Below are 22,158 nucleotides of genomic sequence, written 5' to 3' on the forward strand. Positions count from 1 at the left end.
CTTGTTCTTGTCACTCTGCTCCCTTGGTAGCATTGTGTATTTTGCTGAATCAGCACGTACATGGTGTGCCCTGTGAGGGAGGTGAGATGGGGAATAAGCAGAAGGATCTGGCTTATGGCCCATATCAGTAGCTGGGCATGATGATCTTGGTGGGTCTCTTCAATTCAAGATACCCTCTGATTCTGTGAAAGCAATACAGGATGATGTGGAATGCTATGGGAAGGACTGATACATTAAAATGTTGATGATTAGCAAGAAAAACAAAATAAGTTACTGAGTGACAGATACCTGCTTTGGCCTTATACTAGTATGAGTGATGCTAAGACCAGTAGTCCCATTTTTGTCTGGGAAGTTTTTTTTTATATAAACTGTACAGCCAGTTACACCAGGGTACCTGAGAGCGTAACACAGAAATGAAACCAAAGTCATGATGCCATGGGTGCTCTCACAGTAAAGTCCCATCTTGTGTCACTGTTCCTGTGGCAGACAAGCTGAATAACTCCTCCTGAAATGCTTTTGGTCCCTGGGACCAAAGGCTTAGGATGGATCCTGTCACACTGCCTGGAGTCCCTCTACCCCCCTGAAGTTCTGCCTTTCTCAGGGTTCTTCACAGCACCCAAAAGCACACATCCACCCCTCCCTCATGGTTTACACATTCAGTCCATTAACCAGTAAAGCATCTTGGTCAGCTCCAGGCTCCCATGGTTTAGCTTGGGCAGGGTCAGCAGAATTTTGAAATCAAATCAGAAGGCACAAACCTGCTGGTAGAGATTGGTATATATACCTCCTGGTATGTACTTACAGCAAAGCTTAAAGTGAGTAAACTATCATCCATTCCCTGCTCACTGTTGTTTAGAATGTGCTGCATCTGAAAGCCAGAGCCATCGGGGTAAGAAGAACAGCTGTAGTATCTCTAATGACATCCAGTGCTAGAAAGTTCTTTGAAGTTGCATAGCTGCTGTTTCTTCTCTATGATTTCCAAATGTGGGAGGGGGGGGAAGAATATCAATGTTAAAAACATCAGTCAGTCTACTTATTTGGACAATTGTTGTCTGTGTCACTTATTCTTATGGTGATCTGAAGAGGGAAAGCAGAGAATTTTTTTGATGGTTATAAAACATACATTATTTACTTCTGAGATGAAAAAAAAAAAAAAAACCACCCTACATAGTATTTGTCAAAGGCCAAAGGCCAACATACTTAGGCATTTCCAGAAGAGCATTTTTACCTTATTCTGTATGAATGCTGATGGTGTGCCTGATGACTGGGCATTTCTAAAGTTCCACACCATTTTCCAGCATCATCCATTCAGTGATAGCGACACTGTCACTTTCAAATCTATCAGAAGTTTGCTACTTTTACTTTATTCCCACTCCCATCAGATGGCTGTTATTCCAATACAAAAGAGGGCCAGAAAGTGGGGACTGAGCCTTAATGAGCTCACTCCTCAGACCTTGCCAGGACACTGGGGGCTGCATGTTGCCATGTCCGTCTAAGGGACAGTCCTTAGTGCTTTTCTTGGCCAGTTTCGCCAGCCAGTGTGAGAAAATACCAGTTTGGAAGAGTTCTGGGTTTCTCAGTTCTGGGGTGTGACATGTGTGGGAGGAGGACTGCACCCCAGGGCCGGCAGACCCCCTTCCGAGCCGGATGCTCTGACTCAGTGCACACAAGCTCCTCCTGGAGTAATGCCAACAAGTGCTAACACAAGGTACCTTGCAACTCCTGCAGCCTGGGAACACCTGAAGCTGCACCTGCTCTCTGATATAGTGTATCTGGACCTTGTAACAATCATAACATTCACTCCAGAAGAGTTGTGTTTTATTGGGCATTGTAGATTCTTACTTACTCCGTGGGAAATAGTAAGACTGGATGCCAAAGGCCAGCTTCTGCTTTGTTGTCTTAAATATGCAGGTTCTTCAGATGACTGCAGTAGGAAAGTCACTTTTCAGCATGAGCAGAGCCAGCAGAAACCCTGGTACTGCACTTAGCTCTGCAAGCCCAGTGAACACAGTGTGGCTACACATGGCTGGCCACTGGCTCCCATCAAAGGGTGGGGGAGATACAAGCCTTGGCTTGTGTTGTAGCTGAAAGAGGAAGATTGACATACTACTTCACTGTTTTTATTATTTCACTGTTTCAAAACACTAAAAGGACTTCAAGGGGTTTATTTTTTTTTCTGGTACTGCCCCACATTTCCCATCCTTTGTATGTGCAAGTACCAGTTTATAACAGTTGGTATCAAGTAATAAATTGGAAATCAAGGGTGTATCTGAAAGAGCCTACAACAGCATGGTAGTTGAAAAAGAAATACAAATCTCAGCTGTTACTCTGCCAGTGACCCAGAGAAAAGCAAGAATATAGAAAGAAAACTGCTGACATTTAAATGCCCACATAAGAATACTAAAATACAAAGCTGCTTATGAGGATTTTGTAATAAAATACTGTCCTGATAACATATTTTGTTTCAATTTTGTGCTTATATGTGATTTTAATGTATCCAAACTATTTTCATATACTGTTAAAGTAATTTCCTCTTTTGATAAGGTACAACAAAATTTAAGGTTTCTTAAGTATAATAGCCTGGAAAAGGGAGCTGTTAGAACACTTTTAACTAAGTCCCATGATTGACATCTCTAGCATGTTGAAATAAATACACAAGTAAAGTTAATCACTTCATGGTTTAAGAGAAGGAATTGCCCTAACTTTTATGTATGACTATGTTACCATGTTTAGATAAATTGCCTGATGTAGGTCGATAAAGAGGGACCAATTCATTTTTGTCTGTCCTAAAAAGGGCTCGGAAAAACATGATTTCTCATCAAATATCCACTGAAAAGACAACTCACTGTAATACACTGAGATAAAAAATGGGTTCAGGAGTGGAACATACTTCTTTTTCTAGTCGGTCCATTATCCCAGTTGTCCTTGACAGCCAAGGAAGAGTCACGTAAAGTTTACATTAATTGATTTTATTGTTAATCTGCTTGAAATTTTGTAAGTCAAGAGGAAAAAAAAAAAAACTGAAAAACATGCAATCAGCCACTTTATATCGTGTTTAGCTGTAAAAAAAAATGCTGTTCTTCCAGAGATCCAATCACCAGCAAGCTGCAGAATGCTTTGCAATTTTTACACACACTTTTCTTTTGTATAAAGCCAAAGACTGTCTATATTTTACATTGCCACTTCAAACATTTATATTATACCACTGTGGGCTGCAGTGTTACATTACAATGATGCTGAGCCCACCTACCTCTAACATCTTTCTTCATGAGATATTTTCTCCCACAGTGTTGGACATGGCCTGTAACATAAAAAAAAAATTTTCTCCGTACAGGAAGATTACAACACAGGAGATTTCAGTGCAAAACTACACAAAAAAGACCTTACAATTGGCACATGTTTCTGTACATTTTATTTGCAAAGATGGAAAAACTACAGTGTAAAGGAAGTCTCTCAGAGGAGACTTTATTAACTTCCTTAACTTCTTTTCTGGTGATTGGTATTCAAAGTGCTGTGGTAACTGACTAAACTCTACCTGGTTACCTCTGTAACCTTACTTCTCCCCACACATTTCTGTCAACAATGCCTCCAAATAGTCAGAGTAGGATGTTAGTTGTGTTGTGGAACTAAATATTACCTGTTTAGAAAAGATTTCAGATATGGCATTGCTAACCAGAGGTGGGCAAAATACTTGACTCCAGTAATTTATTTATCAGAATGTTATATAAACAATTTTTTTTTTAATTCCCCAAATGTAATAAATCTTTTTTTGTCTTTAGATTCAACACTAAAAGATCAATCAAGACACTTCTAATTGTGCAACATTTTTGAATTCCTAGTTTACACTGAGTTTACAGTGTGTAGCTAGAGTCAAATTTGCTTGGGCTAATTGCTGACAATTGAGGTGATGATTATTTCATCATCAGCAGGCTTGGTTCCTGAGGTTTGGTTTGGACGGAGCCCAAGTCACTCCTGTCTGCTGATGAAGCTGTTCCACTGTGTTACCCTCCTGTCAAAATGGGTCAACACAGTGTAGCCCATGGCCACCATGCTACAAGAGTAGCATTTCTAAATGAAAGGTCCTGACAAAAGAGGGGGATGAAATCCTGTCACAGAAAGGAGCTTTTCTTCGCTCACTCCCAGTGAGTTACCCGGCTCACCGAGGACAGACGTTCACTGCATGCACACATCTGGCCCAGCCTCTCCTCGTGTAACATCATTCATCAAGTCCTGTCATGTTAGCCCTGCTGCCCACATTCCCCCAGCACGCCACAGAAAACTTTCCTCTCAGCACCTTACATTTCACTGCCTCGTAGGCATCCTTTGTTCACTTTAACAACAAAATGGTGCCATTCAGGAGCTGTAGTAACATAATTGGTACTTACACAGCACAGTCCCGCAGTCACCGAGAGGTCTGCGAGTGCATGGTCGGGCTAGGATTGCTGCAGTGTCATTCACTACTCCAAAAAATGCACACTTAATATTTTCATCATGCATTTTGTGGTTTCAAGAATGCTTTGTAGATAATCATTCTCTCCATGTAGGTACTAAGTGAAGTTGGGAAGTATTATGTCTCTGTGGAATATGAGACAGGAAAAACATAAAATTATACTTGTCTCATTACTGCAATATAGATGCTGTGAACCCTGGTGGTCAAAAACACTATTTCTGCTCTTTGAACATAATTTCAAATTTTTCCACTTCATAGTTCAGTCCTGACAGCAAAGTAGGCCAGTATATTGCAACTTTATGACTTTTGAGACCAGACTCATGCAGTCAGAGGTGTCCTGCTGCCTGTGAAATGGAAGGCTGCAAGGACAGTGCCTCCCCGGTATGACATCTATGGAAGAAGCATGGACAGGACCATCAGGCAGTTCATGCAATTCATAGGTTGAGCCACTCCTCAAAGGGTGATATTTTAACTTTTATTTTTGCTGCATTTCATCTGTTGAGTACCTATCTGAGGCTGTTTTTAACAGGCTTCCATCACTTACACTTTTTATCAGTGAGGAGGTGGGGACAAGATCCTTACCTGTGTACTCTAATACACACTCCAGTCAGTTCATGAGTAGGTAGATAAGGGAAATGTAAGGTACTTGCAATCTCCTGATCCCTTTTATCCCACTGTGGTTCTTGTGATTCTGGGAGGGTTTTTTAATTGTATTTCCACACACATTTATCAGTTTCTTCTTTTCCAACTACCCCTCAAAGCCTGTGTTTTGTCATTTTGTCTTTTTGCCTTATCCAGCATCCTTGCCCCTGCTCCTTTCTCTGCTGTTTGTTCTAGATGACTACATTATACTATCATTCTCCAAAAGAAAAGTATGGTGGTTTTTTTTCTTAATTTTCTCCATCACATCCCATTTGTCTCCTCGGTCATCACAACTCTCTTATCTTGTCAGGCTCAAAACCTTGGCACCATCATTAGATATTTGCTTTCTGTTGCCAGTATCTATTCCACTACTCAGTATTATAGATAACCTTCCCTCTAGTATATCTGTTTTCATCTCTTTCTGTACATCTTCTCACTGTTCAAGCTATGGAGTGCCTCAGCTCTATGCAGCCTTTTCTTGACATAACTCTGTATTTGTTTAATGAGATTCACCTCAAACAGTCATTTAAAATTTAGACAGGTAGACAGAGCAGTAGGTCTGTCAATGTGTGAATCACTTGGATCAGTCTTTGAGTTGAAAAATTAGCAATTAACTCGAAAATAATATGCTGTTGAGGTTTACTAATGGAGAGCCAGACAATTGTGCTGTAGATGAACAGAGCACCACCAAACACCAAATTAACCTATGTGTTTCAGAAGAAAAATGAATTGGTTAGGATCTATGTTCTTTTCTCAATATTTGACATGCACCAATACTGTGTCACTGAATGTCTTGCTGCTTGCCTGTGACACAGTCCACGAGGCACAACAGCTATGAAATGTGGATCCTTCCGAGACATTTCATGCCTGTCAGCTTGGCAACCAATTTGTGCTGGTGATGAGACTTGTCTGAGTTGCTGGGCATTGCAGGCCTGTTTCTGTTTACCTTGCCAGCCCATTTGCAGCCAGCTGTTCTCCAGCAGGAGACAATGTTAAAGCAAACACACACATGGAAATTGTCTGTAATAATTAAGATCCCAAGGCAGCAAGTCCCTTAAATATGTGCTTAACTTAGTTTAATCAGGTGACCAGTCTAAAGCTTCTCCTGAAATGTCTTCTACACCTGTCCTATTAAAATTTCCTCAAGGTGATAAAAAACTAATTATGTTGGTCTTCCATGCATATGTCGTCCAAAAATGCCCACATGGCTACTGAGTGGGCATTTTCCTGCACCTGTTTCAAAGATTTCTTTCATATTTTGATTCCTCTCCCTGTTGATTCTCTGACAGTACTTCTGCCTGCAAAATTGTCAAGTTGTTGATAATTTCTCTTCTCACTCATTATATATTTTGTTATTTAAAAATAGAAGACTCTTCATTCATGTTAAAAAAAAAAAAAGTGTTTATATATCCTATCTCTGCACCCAGGAAACCATGGCTTATGTGCTTTGTGGGAATAAATGTGCTCATTAAATGGCTTTGAACATTATCATCTTGATCATTATCATCAGTATTTAGGAGATGAGCTTCCCCATATTTTGTTGGTATTCATTAGAAGATTAAAAGTTGTTGATATGCAGAAATGGAAGTAGATACCTGTAGCAACTCATAGTCTTGGAGGAAACTTAGCAATTAGACAGAGAAAGCCTGATGTAATAAAAGGTCTTAAGACACAAAGTAGACATAGTCAGTCATGGGCTCAAACATTTTTCTGAGGGACGACCTTTGTCAGACCATCTTTTGCTTCTTGTTTTTGCATATTCCCAATTTGGGTCTGCCAGGTGAAGTACTTTGGTAAAACAGAGTTGCTCCTGTGGAAGAGAGGATTTGGTGGGTTATAAGGCTGCAAGGACACAGAACAAAACTGTCAGCTCTCCCCAGAAGGATGTTGCTTGTCAGGAACACCAAAACAGAGGTTTGGTGCAGCTGGGCAGATCAGGCCTGCCTGCAGTACAAGCAGGCTCACTGTAGCTTAGCTGGAGTTTTCAGCTAACACAGTCCTGAGTTCTGGGTAGTCTGCTTCCCTCTTAAGCAGATTGCAAGAAAAACTATCAGTAGTTTTAGAGCTGAAAATTTCTAAGAGAAAGAAATTTAAGAGCTATTTAATGACCAGGCTTTACTGGACACCTTTTCTGGCCATTTCTTCTCTGACAGAAAGTCTATCACAAACTTGAGGTAAAAAAGCAAATACAAACCTCATACAGGTTTCTCCACCATGGTTAATTCTTAGCCTGCTACATAATATTCTTAGCCTTCTACATAATATTTACACAGAAAAAACTACTTCTCAGGATCTGAGTATCAAGAACCTCCTTATCTCCAAGCTTGCCTCAGAGAGCTGTATGCAAGCCAAAACCTCCTGCTTGGTCATTGGCTCCCATGCAAACAGAGAGGAGCTGCTCCTTTCCCATCCTGACTTGGTGGTCTGAGGAAATACCAGAGCCGACATCTCAGCACCACTGTGTGTTCCTCTGGAAAAATAACCCCTAACACCAAAAAAAGGGGGGAAAAGCTCCACAATGGTTACTGCCAAATGCCATGAACCTGCTATCAACAAAAATCTACACTGTTGCATGACAACAGAGCAGTGTTTCTGTGTATGACAAAGCAAGGTGGAGCCATCTGCTCGCAGTGTGTGGCCTGAGTCTCGGGCTGAAAGAGTGTCTGAAAAATTTGTAGCACATTTCTGAATGTCCCATCTCTGCTGCAGATGTTTCCATCTGCACAGTAGTGTGATGCTGTGCATCTCACATACCACAGCATTTGCAGTTTCTCAATCTCTTTAATGGGTAGTTCTAATCATGCTGGTTATCATTTGCAACCACAATGACTGCCGTCATGACTGGATGGTATGAGATTTAATAATGGTGGTTATTTAATCTCTGTAGCAGATGTCAGAGGCCCTCAGTCTTCTGAAACACTGCTATCAGAAATAAATGGCATGAGTGTTTCATCACTTCTTTTGAGGGACTGTAGCTGTGGTGCCACCATGGCAAACAGGCAAGAGAGGGTTGCTGGTTTCTGTGAGTAAGATCCATTCGTGCCCTTTTGCCCTCAAAAGAGCCACACTGGGGATGGTGCACACTTCTGTAGGTCCTCACTGTCCTGTTGTGCAGGGCACTGATCCCTCTTCCTGTTTAAAGGGAATCTCAAAGAGGAATGTGGGGCAAATCCCCAGAAGAGAGCTGAACAAAAGCTAAGTAACTGAATTTCAATGATGTGGAGGATATTCCCCCTCAAAGCCACATAAAAATCATAAAAATTGAATTCTAGACATTAGGAACTCTTAGCCAGCACTTTTAGATACCATGGATACTTATTATCATGTTCACATAGTAGGGGTTTTGATAATCTACAATGTAGCATAGATATAGTCACAGAGACTTTACCTACCTGCATTTATCATTCTGGAAAGATCATGTCTATTAATCACAGATAAGAGCACAGCCTATTGTGTCCCTGACAATTAGAGCTCTCTGCCAGCAGAGCAGACACAAATGCTAAGATGAACAAAATGTAAGGTCTCTTTACAGGGTTTGGTTGTTTGGGTTTTTTTCATAAAGTCTTGTGCACGCTGTAAGTTGTCTTGAATTTCTGAGGTTTTCTGTAAGTGAAACTTTGGCAGGGAAGGGAGGGAAAATACCTGTTTCTAGCTGCTACAAAAACATGCTGCAACTTTCAGTAGGGTTGGAGGGTTTCTTTGTCTTTGTGAGCTGTGCTAGAGAGAGCTCACAAAACACAGGTTTGAATATACAGGAGCTGATGTGGCACCCCAGCATTGAGCACATGCAATTCCTCGCTTTTGGAGGTGAGGGGAATGACTTGAAGGGGAGCAAGAACCTTTGTGGGGGTTAAAAAAAACCAATGTTGGTAAAATGTTAGTAGAAAGGAGAAACTGTAGCAAAAAACAAAAACAAAAAAAAAAAATCAAAATTAACAAATAAATGGATCAACAGATGGTAGACATGAACCCTGGTTCTGCAGGTCATGGTATGAACTGAGTGCATCAGCCACTTCCCAGACAGGTCTCGCCTGTTTTGAGTCTGTGACTCTTCTACTAGGCTAGACCAGGTTTGCCTGTTCTCTTTGATCCATATTTTCAACTGCAGAACAAAGCTAAGAAACTTTTCCTGACAAAGGAGCCATTGAAACTCTCCCTTGAAAATGTCTCAATTTGACCAAGAAGCATGAACAAATTATCTAATCAGAAAATCCCCAATGATGGAAAACAATCTACCCATTTATGCCTGAGCAAGATCAAAACTTTCAGCATTTGGTTGTGCATTTTGCAATTTCTATTCCATTTTGTCTAGATAAATAATAGTACAAAACAGTTTTTTTACTGGGTTTTTTGCCAGAATTTCTTCAAGTGGCTTTGCTAACTTCCCAAGTGTTAAGCCAGTTCTAAAAAATAACAGATTTTTTCTGAAGTTCAATTTATTTATTCCTTCCATTGGACTCTTGTACACTCTTGAGGGTGGATCTCTGAGCTTCATCTGTCAAGCATCTAGTACATAAAGCTGTAAAGCATGATGCAGGAACTTGGAAAACTGGTCTTGTTTTTTGTGGTTCCCAGTACAAGGGGTCCAGGTCACAAGTGTGTTTTTCAGGCAGCTGATGGTACCTGCTGGGAGCAGGCACCTGGGAAGCCTGAGGCAGCTTTGGGATACTCAGGGCTGTCAGAGCCATCCCCTTCAGTGTCCTTTCTGTAGGAAGATGAGGGAGAAGCTGGGATCAGAAAATCCAAGCACATCTGGGTTTTACCTGCAGGAGGCTCTGAGATGGCTGGAGCAGGCACTCCCACTGCTGGATGCACACTCCAGACACCCTGGCTTTCCTCTCTCAGATATGGCCTAAGGGGCTGCTGTGGTACAAATGATAATTTATGATGGTAGCACATACATCTGTAGGAATAACATGTTCATAATAATTAATATATGCTTTCAGGGTGATTCAGCAGCCATAAAGAGCACTTTAATTTGCTTCTTAATTTCCCCAAAGTTACCTGCTATATGAGAAATCCAAAGCAGTGTTCTTCTTCAAGCCCTAGCAAGATACACATTCCTGCAAACAAGACAAAAATTGCTCCTGTTTTTTTCCTTATAAAATGATTTGTAATTTATTTCTGTCAACATTCTGAACTCTGAGTAAGCTTGCTGCTGGAAGACCAGAGACAGAGAGCACATTTTAAGACTATTTTATTTTTTGAGTTTTACAAGTTCAAAGAGAAATAACATTTACTCTTGGTTGCTATATATTTCCCCTATATTATTTTCAAATCAGCTGGGTTTTCTGCAGAAAACAGAACTCTCCTTTTCTTGGCCTTTTAAAGAAGGATTCATTTATATTTTAATTCAGAAAGGCTGCCATTTGGAGAGAGTGGAAGGTCTAGGAGGAGGCTGCAGCATGTGTCATTGGGGCAGTTGTGTATTTGTAGCACTTGTTCAGGAACCAGAAGTATGAGCCTTGGCTTGCTTGGCATGAGAAAAGCCATGGGCATTCTGGGTCCTGATACAAGTTCTTCTGAAAAGCATTACACTTGCACACACTGCTTTCCCAGCTGAAAATTCATCCTCTGCTCCTGCACCTGCTCTCACTGCAACGCATCTTTGGAGTGAACCCACTGCAAGTGCAGTGGCGTGGGGGTGCTATGGCAGGAGGGACAGACGTGTTCCTATTTAGCTAAAATGGTAGAAGCAGCATTATTACAGCAATGTAGGCATTCGTTTTCTTCAGTAAAGGTGGATATTTTGCTCTGCATTTTTAATTAACCCTTGTATATCAGATTTTTATCTGACCAACAAAATCCTGTCATCCCATCCACCAGATCCTGACCACTCCCAATATATCCCATTAGGACCCTTAAGAAGCTTCTGATATTCATGAACATTGTGGGTGTTATAAGATAATGGTCATTTTTTTCATTGTTACGTAGAATAAGATGGGTCATTTAAAACTGTTGGTTCTGGAATCAAATTTCTCTCTCCCTCTCTGACCATGCTGGAAACATAAAAGGCAAACTGACAAGTTGATGTCAGCTGAAGCTTAGAGATCATTTACAAGCTCTATTTGGGTTTTTTGGTGGTTTTTTTTTTTAATTTAGATAAATTAACCTTAAATTCATACAAGCAACTGATCTGAACCCTAAATAATCCAGAGCCTTGGAAATGTTCTTGGGAAGAAAAGGATTTCTCTACAACTGAGAAATGTTTTCAGAAATGTCAAGAAAGAAATCTCTGAAAAAGCAAGTTGAAAATTTGTTGGAAGACATAAATGTGATTCACAGTTGCTTTCTGTGACTGGGAGCATTTGGAGCATTGGAAACTAAGCCCAGGTCTCTGTCACTGAGATGAACTGATGTCGCCTCAGCAGAGCTGAAACCTGTTTGCCTCTCATGTCTGTTAGGAGGGCTGTGCAAAGTGAGTTGTCAGTGTGGATGCAGACTTTAGTCAAAAAGGGATTCTCATACACAGGACATCCTGCATTGTTTTACACAGGGATTTAGGAACCAATGTGGCTTAAGCTGAGTCACATTGTGGGGACACAAAAAGGGAAGTCAGGTGTGGTTTTCAGCTAATCAAAAGGTTTTGAAACTCCTCTAGAGATAAGGTAGATTTGTGTCTGAAACAGTGTATTAACATTTTTATTAAAATATTCTTTCACTGTCATTGTGTTCAGGGACATGTTCACTAGCACAGGCAGAAATGCAACTAAAAACATCTAAAAATGCAGCACTCAGATATCTAGGAACTGCATCAACAGGCCACTCACTTCACACAGGCCACCGAGGAGACAGCAGATGCTAATGAACTCGAGCCTTTGCTGAGGTGATGTAGTAGCATAGGTCATTGAGTTGAATTAGTAGATTTACTCAAAAGCATTGATAATGATAATGTGTGATTAGAGGACATAAGCATGGCTAAAAATACAAATTGAAGTCACACATGAGGAATCAACAGATAATTTGCACCCTGAAATATGAAACTCTTAACACCCCACCACGTGCTTTTAAATTGCAGTGCTGGATAGAGATGCTCCAGTATTGACCTCACATAGTCAGCAGCCAGAACTAAAAGCATCACACTAACCCAGTGCCTTTGCTTGCACTTAGCCCAGAGTGACATCATGGTGTTAAATCTCTTGTACAGGCAGAACTGAGATGCTGAGTGTGACACAGACATCTTCCAAGGAGGAATTTCAGAAGTTCTGCAGCCGTGATGCTGACAAGGTTCAGAGTTGGTAAGTGCTGTAAAGGCCACGTGCCATGGAAATGAAGGAAAGACAATCAGCCAGAAGTAACTGATATGTGTCCAAGCTGTAGGATCCCCTGCTGCATAACACAGGCACAGGAATAAATTCCTGGGTAGCCAGTGATACTGTCAACATTTTTGTTGAATAGATACGCTTCTAGAAACCCTTTGGAGCTCCACTACACTCTGCCTTATCAGTTCTTCCCCCTACTGAAACCTTCAGCCTTTTGTTGTTCTTTGTTGTCCTACACTTCTCCCAGATTTTACTGGGGAAAACGTGGCATTTCAGTTCATACAGCTTGAGTTTCTCCCCCTTCCTGAAAGCAGAAGGAAAGAAGGAGCAGAGTATTAGAATAGCCTCAGTCTTGTTTTGATCTCAGTATGAGTTTCACATAAGTTATAACAGCAGTCCCAAGCATAAAAAGTATTATCTATGAAACTGTTTCTATAAACAACATTTTGTAAATGTTATGTAAGCTGAACTGATCTGCAATACCTAAACTTTTCATTCTTTTCATGGCAAAGGAAAGAAAATATTACAAATATGTAAAATAAGGCACTAGTACATTAACATAAATAACTAATAAATTGTAAAGCTTTGTAGAAAACAGCTAACTGCTAATGGAATAATGCACATTTGTTGATTCTTGGAGCAGACACTGGCCATACATCATGCACCAAAGCAAGTGCTAAGAGTATCAGCCCGTAACAGCATTATTTAAACTTCTTTTATGGGAGAGATTAAATAGTCATTAAAGCAGCCCATACTGAGTCACTGGCTCCATTTTCTATTTTCTATTTTTTGTTTGCATACAAGAGACTATCACAGGATTTGGAGTTTTCATTATTACTTATGGATATAAAGCAACTACCTTCATGGCAGTTGACCATTAAATTATCAATAATGAAAACTGCCCTTCCAAAAAAACCAGTCCAAAGATCAGAAGCTTCAGATTCAGTAATTTCACTTGGTCATGCTGCCTCACTTAAGCTTGCCAGACAACCTCAGGAAAGGGTTATCATGTGGTCGATCATTCCATTTCTTGGCTGCTTTGACCAACAGACACTACAGTGGGCCAAAGGTGTTGACTCCTGGCCCACAAGAACTGACCTAAACCCATTAACCATTGCATGTAGAACACAAAATACAGTGATAAGATAAATGATATTTACTGTTGGTCACCCTGATCTGGCATAGATTTGAATGAAGGAGTAAAGGATATAGACAAAGGTACATGAAGATCAAAGCTCCTGCAGAGGTGGTTATTTTTAAAAGTATGGATTTGTATGTAAAGATCTTGATTCAGGTATTTTCCCCTGCATGTTTCTGCAGCTCATGGGGTTACTCACGTTCTTAAAACTAAGCTGAAATGGAAGCCAAAAGTTACCACCCACATTCCTCCACTCAGCATTAGGGACACAAAAAGTAACCAATCTTCTGAGGAGGAAGCTATTAAATCCCATACATCCAGCCAGGGCATGGGCAATGCCAAGTGCCATACCTGTGCTCTGGTATATGCTGCAGCTTTGTAAATTTGGCTCTTCCTTTTGTTTAGGAATGAAAATGCTTTCGAGCCAAGTTAAAGGGATGAATTGCAGATTGAAAGTCCTTGGGTTGTTGATGCTCTTTATGCCAGATAAAACAAATAACAGAGCTCAATGGAATGGAAATCGCCATAGTCTGCTATATACTGAATTTGTTTATGGTTCACTTTGCACAATTTTTTCCCCTTGGACAATAAATGGACTTTTAAGCTGAAAGTTAATTTTTACTTTAAGAAATCTCTTGCTGTAAAAAATGGACAAATTAACAGCAATGAGCACTTTCACACAGGAGAAAATGATTCATTAACTGTTCTTTCACCATTGTAGAAGAGTCCATTTTTGGCTAGTCCTCAGAGAGTCCAAGGATGTTATAATACAAGCAACATTTAGAAAAACTTCATTGCACAGAGAAAATTCCAGGCCTCAATTTTCTTCTTGAGAGAGTTCAGTAGTTGCTTTATTCTCTGTGTGTGTGTGTGTGTGTGTGTGTGTGTGTGTGTGTATGTTTATACACAGAATTAGATTCTAGCAAAGGGAAAGTGCATTTATGCAAAAAGCAATTAATCAACCACTTCTGTGCTCAGAATTCACTGAGGTAATTTAGATACTTTAATGGCAAGGTAGTTTAGGTAAGGTATGCAATAAATGTTTCCCCCAACCCCTTCAAACAGTTAGAGTAATGGAAAATGTGTGCTCTAAATGAATCTTTTCAGTAAAGTAATTCTTGTTTTAATTATTTATCAGTTAGAAAATATTAAACATAATGACATAGCAAACTTCTCTGGAATCTCCTTTCATGTTGAGGGACCACTCTCACATTAGCTGGAGTTTTATGCAAGCTCTAACTAGAAGGCTAACATAATGTGGTGCGCAGCACTGATCTGTTTCTCGTAATATTAAATGTGCAGCAAGCACCTACCACAATGAGGAGATCCTTTGGAACTATTTGCAACATTTTCACCATGGCCTTGACCTTAGTGATGTCAGGCATATATTATATCTCCACTATAATTTACTATTGACATCATGGATTAAATTTGTTGTTTCAGCTAATGCAACAGAGCAAGCAAGGCAGATTGTGAAACAAAGCCAGCTGCTGAAATACGAGGGTTGTCAAGTATAAATTTACAAAAGATATTCAGACAGAGCACAGAAGACAAAAATAAATGGACAGAGAAGCTGTTTTTGACAGACTGCAAAGGGCTAGAGACTTAAACTTGAGCATTGTAAATCCAAATGTCACAAAACACTGCTAGAGAATGTGAGACATGTCTATTTCTCAGGAATATAAATGGTGATATGAGACAAAACTTTCAAGATGCCATGCATTTTTGCAAAGTCTATCACTATCTCCTGATAAGAAACTTAGTGATCTTTTCCTCTTAGCCTTAAAAGAAGGAAATTCATCATTTAAATTCAGTGACCAACATAACAACTGTATTTGGGACAGGTAGTTTATAAAAATAGCAAAAAAAAAGAGCTTGCTATAGCTTTTTGGATTTCTAGAAAAATATGACTTTTGGATTCCTAGAAAAATATAAACTGACTGATAGGTTTGTTCTCTTGGTGAAATTTAGCCAATCATATATAAATAATTCTTATTTGGGCATTCATATGGATAGATGGTAGTGTTTGGCTGTTATGTGTCCATGAAAGAACAGCCCTATATAAATATAAAGTCCTTTTTTTATTTTTTAGGTGTTATGTCAGTCACATAACTCAGGGTGGGTTCTCTTGTAAAGGCTTTTCTGTGATTCCCAGAATGATGTACTGCCTGTCCACCTGAGAAAGGACCCAGTAAAGAGAGACACCCATGGAGCAAGGTGGGCAACAGTGCTCAGGCAGGCCTGCAGCTGAGGCTGGGGAGCATCCTGCAATAGCCTCAGCTTCCAAATTCTTATATCATCAAGCCAGTAACTGAGGCTGAAAAAAGAGGCACAGCATGTTGGCCAAAGACTCCACCTTGGAGACTTTCAGCTCCATGTTTGACTCAGAAACAAGCATGCTCTTTCTTACTCCTTTGCAGTTGAGGGAATAAATCTAACCTGAGGAAATTAAACTCTGACTCCATGACCTAAATAAGTTGTCAGCACAGATTTAAGAGGAACATACCATAGTCACAGGATCATCAATGAAGCAACTGTGGGTTCTACCAAAATATAAACAGAGGGCACTGTTTTGGGATAAACACAGAGATGGGAATGATACCTTTTGTGTGACATCTGGAATACCTCCAAAACAGCTGCATTTTGTGGAATCCTTTCCCCCAGTGCAAATCTATTCATGGCCTGGGTGATGGGGTGGCTACCTTGAGCAATTGAAGACCAGAGGAGGTAAAATAATGGCTAGCAAGAGCAGGGTTTGTTTTGAGGGAGTTAATTGTTTCTTGCTGGGTTTTTCACTACTCAAAAGGCCTAATCTTAATAAAAATTGGGATGGGTTAAAGCAAGGTTTTGACACATGACTAAAAGCAGTGTTAAGACAAATGGTCTATAGCTTTCTCCTATTGTGTCAAAGATGCGGTGGAAGATGATCAATGTAGGCCAGGCCCAGAGAGATTCCACGCTCCACTCACTGCAAACACCTCTCTGGAGCAGCTCGGATACACTGTGCTGCAATAGGTAAGAGCAACAGCATGCCACATGAGCTTAGCATTAATTTTGATTCATTTTGCAGGTCAAGCATGAAATGCCTCTTGTAGTGCTCTCTGGTGCTAAACGATTTACACCAGTTTAGAATTTTCCAATCTTAGCATCAATTATTTGTGACAATTTCAGATAGCTATCTAATTTTGGCAATGCAGTATTCATACCTAGGACTTCATTCCCTGTATATTGATTTCCTCTAAGCTTTGCTTTTTTGGGAAAATCTTTTGCACTAATACACCTGGTTAGCAGATGTGGCTTGGCTATTATATGTAACGCAATTAATCTGGAAGGCTGGCGTCACAGGACTTTCCGCGATGCTGTGGCAGCATTATTGTGATTCATTAGTGTCACTTCCTCGGCAAGTTGTAATTGGCAGTGCATATTGTTTCTGTAAAAAATCAGTCACTGTGGTGGTAGGAAAAAGTATAGCATATTTTCTTTTCTGAGGAAAACAAAGGTTATCCTTGTTTACACATCCAGTGTGAATGTAAAATGAACAAGCTCCATCCTTAATTTGCCTCTTCTACCTCACTGCAAAGCCTAGGTGTTAGAGGATGGCGTTGAGATGCATTCAGCAGACAAAAAGTGTTTCCTATTATTAATGGCTGGAGGAGCCTTCTGTGTAATCAAAGGGCACAGCTGCAGTGATATACGGCCAGTGACAAACGGAGAGATCTTTCCTTCTCACTGCTACAAGCTTGCCAGCTTGCAGCCAGCAACTTCCAGCGCTGTATATCTGCAAGATAAATAGCACAAGATATGAATATACGCAGTGCTTACAGTCTTGAAAAGTATTGTTATATCCCCCACATACAATCATTCTAAATATGACTTGAGTGCATTTTTCACAATTTCAGAGCTATTCTTGCTGTTTGGAAATAGATACAGCTTCTGAGCAGAGATTTAAAACCCTCTAACAGTGCTGCTTTCGGAGGTCTGGTTTGGAAGCGGATGTTGTACAGCTGATGGTGTCAGCAAAGCAGCTTTCATGAGATTCATAGCTCTCTTTTGCAGTGACAGGCAGCACTGAGCTTTTCAGTGAAAGGAATCAGCTAAAGAATATACAATAAATCTTTTTTAATTTTCTGATGTGCCTATGACAAAGCAATCTAAGGAAAGAACTCATTCTCTTCAATATGTGTGTATTTCAGAAAAAAACATCTTAGCCATTTCTTTTGCAGTTGTTTTTAGTCATGTTTTAGCCCTTTTGTTTTTACAAAAAAAAGATAATTCTGTGTAGCACCGTTTCTAAGCTAAGGATGTATCTGAACTGAAACAAACGTTAAAGCTAAATAGGGAGCAATTGCCAGCGAAAAGAAAACAAAGGTTCTTGGTAAATAAAAGATTATGTGCCCTTTAGCCTGGTTTGCTGTCAGTATAAGTGGGTCCAGATTTCCACAAACATGAAACCAAAGCTGTCAGTGGGCAAGGCCAGCCTTGCATGGAGCCAGTGTCAGGAGGGTGTCCCCATGCACATGCAGGCACACAGGCACACACGGAGGAAGTTGGTGCCGCTCTGTGACCTTTCCATGAACTTTCTAGGAGATGCAAAGATCAGTCAAGAAGCCAAAGGTCAGCATTCATGCTGGTCACAAGCAAAAATCAGTTCTAACCAGACACTGGAAGAGTGTTTCTGCCCCTTGAGTTATCTCAGCAAAATACTAATAATTGCATTTTGTATAGAGGAAAATTGACTCAGTCGGTGTTTAATGTCTCAGCATGTCTCAGTGTTGCTGCACTCATTTGACAACTTGTTAGAAGCTATGTTCACTTTTCTCCTGTAATATATCTGTGCAGGGGAAAGATGGAGTTAAATAATATGAAGGAAGTGGCACAATGTGAGAAAAATCTGGTAATTCAGAATGAACAGTGCCACTGCTGGTGTTCGTGAGACACAAAAGTATGAGCTGAAGAAAGGAAATTACATGTTGATTGCCTATGAAGAAAAACATTGAGTTAAAAGCAAGGCAACAGTAAAGGAAGTCTGCAATTTCAGTCATAATTGACTTGTCCAGCCTCTCACACAGTACTTGGTATCAGATTATACCACAGTGGTATCTTTGTTTAAATCAGAGTTTAAAAAAAAAAATAATCAGAATGAAATATACAAGTAATATAATCCTACTTTCAGCAGGTCAGAAGTGAAAACAAATGTGGTGATTTTGCTTCTGCTGTAGCCTGAGGTGGACATTTGCCCATGTGACAGCATACAAGATACATTTTAGCACAAAACTCCCATTGACTGCAACGGGACTCTGATCGAACCCAGACACAGCAAGGGCTGTATCCCAGAAGAAGCACAAACCTCTACCATATGACTGTCTTTACTACAGCAGGCTGGGAGGATTTTGTTCTAAGAAATGAGGTATTAGGAACATTATTTTGTTTCCCCTTGCCTCTGCTTTTCTCGCTGGCACAGTCTAATAAATTAATAGTAAAGTTCCACTTAGGAAAAATGATGTGTGGAGCTGAAGAGATGAAACTACAGAGATGTGAAATTTTGGTTATGGATTGGAAAGAGATGCCTTGAGTTCTTAACACTGTAATTTAGTAACAGCAAGTGGTTAATGAATACATTTTTATCTAACATATTATGAAATCTCTCAATATATTCTTCAACTCAGAAAGTTTTCCAAGTAAAACAAAGTAAAGGGAAAAGAACGTAAAATATTTTTCTTGTATTGGCTTATTGGTGACTACAATTATTTCTCATGCTTATTCTTTTTTAGAGTCATCTGGATTATTTTGACCACTTCCTCACATCTTTTAACTCCTAAAGCAAATTATTTCACCAATAATTGCTCACTCTGGGGCTAGTTTTACTGTAAAAAACAAAACAAACAAAAAAACCAAACCAAAACAAACAAAATCCAAAACAAAACAGTTGGGTTTGTTGTCCAGTTTTTGAACTAGAATATGAGTGAAAATGTCTCTGCAGAACGCAAAACTGCAGCATTTCCTGCCCTGTCACTGAGAACTGAAGTGCTTTTCAGAACAGGGTCAGGAGCTGTCAGGAGCACTGAGGGTGCTTTGTGCCTGCCTGAGCAGTGGAAAGGCAGCTCCTCGCAGCTGGGAGCTCCCACCTGGACCAGAGCTGGGCTGAAGCTTCCAGCTTCTTCATGAAGGGGTCTGGGGACTATGGGCTCAGTGGTAATTCTAGATGAGGCTTGCACTGGGATAGTAAAGTAAGGCATAAATTAAACAAGTTCATGGCAGGCAGTGTTTAATATAATAATACAGGGAGGACTTAGAGCCAGGGCTACTCTTCTGTCTCCATTACAGAGGAGAATAATGGAAAACTCGATCTTTTAATCTCTCTGCAAATATTTAACTCCTTTTAAAGTCCTTCTGATGATTGCATTTACTTCATGCTTGTGCCAGCACTTCTGTGTGTGGGAGTGCTCATAGATCCTGAAGTGACTGCGGAGCGTCTTCTCGTTCCATCAGCCAGCAGAGAAATATTACCAGGCAGCAAATAAATGGTGCTGGCCAACTTCTACTTGGCTATGAAAGCATCTTGCCAGGGAACACTCTGATCCACATACACTGACTTCTTTTAAAAGCTGGAAGAGTCTGAGAGGACTATAAAAGAAGCTAAAGTCATGCTAATGTTTTTAAATGGTCAACATGATGACTAATAGACATTCAACTATTAAGATGAAAAGAGGCATCATCCCAGTCTTGGAAGCTTAACATTGGAGACAATCAGTACATAATTAAATGATGGCAGCAGAACATTCATCTTGGCACATTTTCAGGGAAGTTAAGTCTTGTCAGACAAGCATGGTCTTATTTTTATTTATGAAATAGCAAGTTCTGGTGATAAAAACCCCAACAAAGCCACACAGTCACATTGAATGGACTAAACCAAACAAAGAGATATTGAGTAACTGAAAACTAGAAGTCACCATGCTTTGTTGAGCCATCAAAGGCCTCGTTCCTCTCCTGCTCTACAGCTGATGGTAACAGCAAGGCAGGGGCAGGAACACACCACCCATACAGGAACAGGGCCAGTCCAGTGACAGTAACCAGAGTCAGCCAAATCCTCACATCCCAGACAAGTCCACAGAGCCAAGGCTGGCCTGGGGTCCAGCGAGGAAGTCAGGTCAGCAAGGCCAAGTGGGGCTTGGCACAGTAGGAGGCAGGCACAGACACACCTAAAATGTAACTTCAGCAAGGACCAGGGGTGGAAGCCTGACCTTAAATGCAGCTCGGAAGGCACTGGACAAAAGCCTCCCAACAAGGCTTCTCCAGATCTTCCTCATGCAGCTCATTCTCACAGCCTGGCTGCTTTCATAGCAGCTCGATCCAGGGCTCCGCAACTGCGTGGCATCAGGGGGTGCAGCAGTGAAAGCCATGGTGGGGCTGAGGAGAAGAACCCACAGAGCAGCTCAGGGCCTCAGCTGGGATCTGGAAATTGCGGCAGATAAACAAAGGAACACAGACTTTTCATGCAATATACAGAGGAGGATGTGAAGGCAAGAAGATACACAGCCTTAACTGGATTTCAGAAGGGGCTACCATACCTGAAAATAGCATTTTTGGAAATGCTCGTGGGAATATTGGGTTGGTTCTTGAAGTACATTATGAAACTAAAAAAAAAACGTTTAAAAAACCCCCAAGATTGAAAGAAAAAAAGAGCCAGGAAAACATGCCTTAATCTGTTGAGGTTATCCAAGAAGGAGTTAAAAAGTGACTTAATCAATGTCTGCAGGTATCTACATAAGGAAGAGATTTCTGATAACAAATAGCTATTTAGTCTAACAGAAAAAGGCACAATAAGATCCAATGGTTGGAAGCTGTCGTACTTTCTCTAGCATGGGTCATTAATCATTGGAACAACCTACCACAGGATGTGGTAGATCATTTGAAGTCTTTAAATCAGGACTGCATCTTTACAAAAGAAATTCCTTCTCTCAAACAGAAAATCTGCATCTGATGCAGAAACTGAATTGTGCAAAGATTGAGGTGAAAGTCTTTAAAATATATTAAATTAAAAAAAAACAGCTAAGTGGAAAAAATTTATGGACAAATTCATGGAAAAGAAGCAGAGAAAGGAAAGGAAAAAGGTATTCTTTCTAAAATATGTCTTCTGTCCTTTAAACACAGTGTGAAAAAGACATGCTTTTTCCTTGAAGTTCATCTGGTGGCATTCTGACTGCACATGGTGATGGGCTAACCAGTTGTTATTTATGAAGCATGGATTCTTGGGCATGGTTAAAAAATACCAGTTGGCCTTCTTTCAGTTAAATCCCATTCCTTTGAGGTGAATTTAATCATGTCTGAAAGATATCTGTAAAACAAAAGCACTTTGAGTTTCCTACAGAGAAGAAAGGAAGATACCAGCCTGCGGGAGAGAATACAATTCTTATGTCAAAAAGAGCAAACAGGGTGCAATTCCAGGGCTATACTTTTGAGTTCAGAACACTAAAGTTTATAGGCAGAGCTCCCATGAGGAGGGACAGGAGTATATGAGGGTATTTGCTACTTCTCATATTTAATAGCACTAAACATTTATACAATTCTAGTGCTCTGCTTTGATAGGAACTTCTTTGTGCTGGGAGCTGCAAACAGAAGAGGGCAAGGAGCAGACAATCCATGCACAGGAAGAGAGCTGCAGCCCA

At 40.3% G+C, this 22,158-nt stretch overlaps 1 long non-coding RNA gene across 1 annotated transcript in view; it reads left to right on the forward strand.

Moving 5' to 3' along the window:
- LOC136559077 (uncharacterized) overlaps positions 1-22,158 on the forward strand; it is a 49,902-nt gene that overhangs the window by 5,188 nt on the left and 22,556 nt on the right. The window contains exon 2 of the long non-coding RNA XR_010783964.1: positions 12,240-12,330. This is a non-coding gene — a long non-coding RNA (uncharacterized lncRNA). The remainder of the gene's footprint in view (positions 1-12,239; positions 12,331-22,158) is intronic.

Source organism: Molothrus aeneus, chromosome 7 (assembly GCF_037042795.1).
Source record: "Molothrus aeneus isolate 106 chromosome 7, BPBGC_Maene_1.0, whole genome shotgun sequence".
Lineage (NCBI taxonomy): Eukaryota > Metazoa > Chordata > Aves > Passeriformes > Icteridae > Molothrus > Molothrus aeneus.